Source organism: Nomascus leucogenys, chromosome 15, assembly GCF_006542625.1.
Source record: "Nomascus leucogenys isolate Asia chromosome 15, Asia_NLE_v1, whole genome shotgun sequence".
NCBI classification, from domain to species: Eukaryota; Metazoa; Chordata; class Mammalia; order Primates; family Hylobatidae; genus Nomascus; species Nomascus leucogenys.
The window spans coordinates 36,280,086-36,285,439 of record NC_044395.1 but is presented as its reverse complement, the minus strand read 5'-3'; the positions used below and the strand labels follow the sequence as shown (position 1 = coordinate 36,285,439).

Sequence of the window (5,354 nt, the reverse complement as noted above, 5' to 3'; positions counted from 1 at the left end):
CTACAATTGACTTACTTCTTAGACTTCAATAGTTTATTTTTTTCCACATGGATATATTATAGTTTATTCAACATGTTTTCATTGACAGAAAATGTGAGATAAAAGACCACTAAAGGCACTACTTTATTTACTGTATTCATCAAGTTTATCTCTAGGGCAAATTAATTTACCTCCCGAGGGCACACATCTGACAACAGGCAGCACCATGTTTATGTTCTGATTTGCTAGAAACACACTGGTGTTTAACGATGTCTGAGTTGTCACAAAAGGCATTTCCATAGTCACTGCACTAGCAGGGGTTTCATTCTGCATGAGTTCACTTGTAAGGAAGGAGCTGTGACTCTCCATTACAGGAATTTTCAACTTGACTGATTCTACCCATTTCTCTTGTGTGCATCTTCTTATGTTTGACAAGGTTTGATGAATGGAAGAAGCCTTTCTCACAATCACTGCAGCCATAGGGCCTCTCTCCTGTATGCGTTCTTTGACGTACACTGAGTACTGACTTTGTGGTGAAGGGTTTTCCACATTCGTTGCACTTATAAGGTTTCTCTCCTGTGTGAGTTCTCTGATGGGTAATAAGACTCCATTTGTGTGAATAGGATTTTCCACACTCAGTACATACATAGGGATTCTTTCCTGTTTGACATCTCTCACGTTGTATGAGCCATATTTTCTGGCTGAAGGCTTTACCACAGTCATTGCATTCATAAGGTATTTCTCCTGTGTGAGTTCGGTGATGTATAATAAGAGTGCACTTTGTGGTGAAACCTTTACCACATTAATTGCAAATGTAAGATTTCTCTCCTGTATGAGTTCACTGATGTATAATGTGAGTGCGTTTGACAGTGAAGGCTTTTCCACATTAGCTGCATATATAAGATTTTTCTCCTGTACTGGAGCGCTGATGTACAATGAGATTGCTCTTCACGGTAAAGCCTTTTCCACATTCACTGCATATATGGGGTCTCTCTCCAGTATGAGTTTGCTGATGTACAACAAGGTAGTGCTTCTGGGTGAAGCCTTTTCCACATTCACTGCATATATGGGGTCTCTCTCCAGTATGAGTTTGCTGATGTACGACAAGGTAGCGCTTCTGGGTGAAGCCTTTTCTACATTCACTGCATATATAGGTTTTCTCCCCTGTATGAATTCGTTGATGTACAATGAGATTGATCTTCACAGTGAAACCTTTTCCACATTCATTGCGCACGTAAGGTTTCTCTCCACTCACTACATGTTCGCTGATGAGCAATTAGATAGCGCTTCATTGTAAAGCCCTTTCCACACTCACTGTACATACAGGATTTTTCTTCTATTAAGTTTGTTGATGTGCAATGAGAATACTCTTCACGGTAGAGCCTTTTCTATATTCACTGGGTAAACAGATTTTGTCTCCTGTATTAGTTTTCAGATGCTTAGTGAACAGGACACTTCTGGACAATTTCTCACATTGACCACTTCCAGGATTCTCTTCTATGTGAATGTTCTCATGGTAAATGAGCTGAGACTTCAGAGGAAGGTTTTCTCACATTCCATGAATGTATGGGGTTTCTCAATTTTCTGAGTCCTCTGATGCTTAAAGACTTGGAATTTAGTATGGATCCATTTTGCATTTTCAGAAAATCTAGTTTTAGTATTCGTATGTTCATGCTTATCATGTAGAAGGGTTTTCTCACCTCCAATAAACTCCACAAGGTTATTTATTCCATGTCTTCTCTTCTGGTTGATTAACTTGAAATTGATTTCAATTTTTTTCTGTACAAGTCAAATGTATTATGATTTTGCACTAGAGGAAAATGTGTCTTGCTGAGATGTACAATATTTCTAAATGCATTCTGTCCACTGCATTGCTGCATGCTCTTCAGAAATCACTGGTTTGGAGAGTGCTCTTGCAGACGACTGTCAACTTCCCTGATTTCTGGACAATTTTTATTCTGGACTTTAGCATCTGTTATCCATGGTTCTCGTCCATGTGCCAACTTGGAGAGTGCATGTGGTTTGCTAGTTTGATACCCCAGTGATAGCAGGTGGATGTAGTTCTCCACCATCACATCCTGGTACAGGTCCTTCTGAGCAGTGTTCCAGGAGCTGCCACTCCTCCTGGCTGAATTCAACAGCCACATCCTCCAGGGTCAGTGATTCTGGGTCTTGATCATTTTCTTCTGTGCTCAGAAAATAGTGGACAACATGGACTATACATCTTTATCTCTTCTGCATTTGCCATGAAGTTTTCCTAGTCGGAAGTATTAGTGTCCACGTAAAGTTGTCACCAGAAATGATGATATCCAAGGCCAGCAACCTCCTTCTTCTTCCTTCATTGCTTCACTTGAGTTCTTGCTTCTGGGAGCCAGGACCTGAGGGCTGCGCCCAAATCTCTCCAGACACTACTGGCAGTGACAAAAGTCTGCATCCACGTCCGAAACCGCTTCCTATTCAGACGCGCTCCTGCGCGGCCTACCAGATGGTGAGCGGTGACGACGATGGATGGAGTGAGGCACGGACCACGGAGCTCGCCCGGGATCGCGAGTTCTGACTGCGGGCGCCGCTCTACGAGGTCACACGGCTGCGCCCATCGCAGCGTTTCTGACGGGAGTGGCTATAATGGCTGTGGAAATCACTCTTGGCCACCTCAGTACCTTTCTCTCTTCGTTGCGAGGGACACTCAACAGCTCTGGGCTAACCACATAAGCTTTAAGAGTCAGGTGCCTAGCTAAGGCCAACACAGCGCAGTGGCATTCTATTCAGCCGGTTGGGGGGAAAAAAGATGGCGGTGCCCTTTGTATCTGGGTGACCCACAGCCACCTATACTGTCAGTGACTTACATGCAACTGAAACATATCTGCAGTTTTATATATTGGCATGCTTAAAAATATATGTTGTTTTGCTTAAAAACAAAATAGTTCTTGTTAGAATTATTGCACTTGAGTTGTTATCAATACCCTATAAAATTTGTGATATAAAACATAGGCACTTAGAGCTGGGCGCGGTGGCTCACGCCTGTAATCCCAGCACTTTGGGAGGCCGAGGCGGGCGGATCACGAGGTCAGGAGATCGAGACCACAGTGAAACCCCGTCTCTACTAAAAATACAAAAAAAAATTGGCCGGGCGCGGTGGCTCACGCTTGTAATCCCAGCACTTTGGGAGGCCGAGGCGGGCGGATCACGAGGTCAGGAGATCGAGACCACGGTGAAACCCCGTCTCTACTAAAAATACAAAAAAAATTAGCCAGGCGTAGTGGCGGGCGCCTGTAGTCCCAGCTACTCCGAGAGGCTGAGGCAGGAGAAGGGCGTGAACCCGGGAGGCGGAGCTTGCAGTGAGCCGAGATAGTGCCACTGCACTCCAGCCTGGGTGACAGAGCGAGACTCCATCTCAACAACAACAAAAAAAGGCACTTAGATATTGCTTTAGAAATAGAGTTTTATATCACTGAGAACACATTTTGGAAACTTTGCTATGAGACTTTTTCAAGTAAAGATCCATATATTGAAGATTCCTTAATTTGACTCAGTGTGACAAAAAGCAATGGCAATATAATATTCTAAAATGACTTCGGAATCAAGAAAAATTGAACTTGAGATAGAGTAATACCTCACAAAATAATCAAAAGAGAAATAAAAATATAGGATAACAGTATCTGGAAGAAGATGCCATCAAATAAATCATCTTTGCTGTAATATTACAAATGTACTAGATAATAACATATAAAAACATATTACTTTTTTTTTTTTTTTTGCTAAGGAGTAGGATTTTAACTGAAGTGCAGGAAATGAAAAAAAAACCTGATAAAAGTCATGAAAGATTGATTGCCATAGAAAAGTAAGTATGGTTTTCTTGAACGTTACCAAATAAGAAGGGCATTATCAGTATGCTGTTGTAACATGATGTCCAGACTGCCTGCAAGACTCAGCCCTGTGCAAGAGGGCAGATGATCAGAAATAGGAGACAGCTGTTGGCATATTGAACCAGAAAGTGATTCCAAGACTGAAGCATTAGTAATACATTGCTGAAATCTGAGACTTTGAAATAATCAAGTAAAGGTGATTAAAACAAAGGAGTGTTAGCACAGAAAGAGAAGAAATTGAAGAGTGAAATAAGGAGTTGGAGGAAATGTGAGAGAGTAGTTATCCACAGGTATATCTGTTGAAATATATTGGGGGGGTTGTTTGCAGGTGTGTTTCTTTCTTTCTTTCTTTTTTTTTTTTTTTTTGAGATGGAGTTTTTGCTCTTGTTTCCCAGGCTGGAGTACAATGGTGCAATCTCAGCTCGCTGCAACCTCCACCTCCTGGGTTCAAGCGATTCTCCTGCTTCAGCCTCCTGAGTAGCTGGGACTACAGGCATCCACCACCATGCCCGGTTAATTTTTGTATTTTTTTTAGTAGAGATGGGGTTTCACCATGTTGGTCAGACTGGTCTCGAACTCCTGACCTCAGGTGATCTGCCCACCTCGGCCTCCCAAAGTGCTGGGATTACAGGTGTGAGCCACCATGCCCAGCCACAGGTGTGTTTCTAAAGCACCAATTTTAATGAAAAAGAGGTTACTAACTCTGATATGGATTAAATCAACAAATCAGTAAGACTTATTTTTCTCATTGTAAGGCAGAGGTTGTATTACATACCTTGCTGAGTTTTGTGAAAATTAGAATTTATTTATAGCTCCTCAATATTGATAGTTATTGTTAAGTGTATGACTTCATTGATCAAAATATTCACCAAAAATATTCATAAATATCTACCATCCATCAGATACTCCGTTAGTGCTAGGGGTTTGAAGATAAATAAGATGAAGGCCTACCTCTCACAGGGTCCTAGTCCAGCAGGGAGAGACAGATAAAAAGGGTGAATTGAAGAAATAATAATATGCAACAAAATATTATTACATAGGGTCAATACTAGAAGTCCATATTTGGTGCTATAAAGGTACAAAACAAGAAGTAGTCAACTTTACATTGGGCAATAGAGCTTTGAAATTAACCTTCAATGCAGTCTTACAAAGTTAATTGTAATGGAGAGGGGCTCTTTATAGTAGACTGTGTGTGCAAAAAAACCTATAAACTTAGAGGCATGCAATGGCCTCATAAATTTGGGAACTATAATCAGCATGATGAAGATGAAGAATGCATGTGACTGAGTAAAGCAAAACATAAGAAAATAATGTAGAGCTAGGGGTCATTTTATTCAGGTTTTTGTGTGATATATTAAATAGGGCTGCATTTAAAACTAACTGCGGTTAGCAGTATGAACTAAGTGAGGATAGAGAAGTAGATACGAATATATAGCAACTCCACTTTCCTAAGACTGCAAGAGTTGCTTTATTCCCCTCATTAGGGCACTTCCATCCAAATCACACAGA

General features: G+C 41.2%; 1 pseudogene; it reads right to left on the bottom strand.

Moving 5' to 3' along the window:
- Nucleotides 1-316: 316 nt before the first annotated feature.
- Nucleotides 317-3,884, bottom strand: LOC100589311 (annotated as a pseudogene).
- Between the last annotated feature and the right edge of the window lie 1,470 nt (nt 3,885-5,354).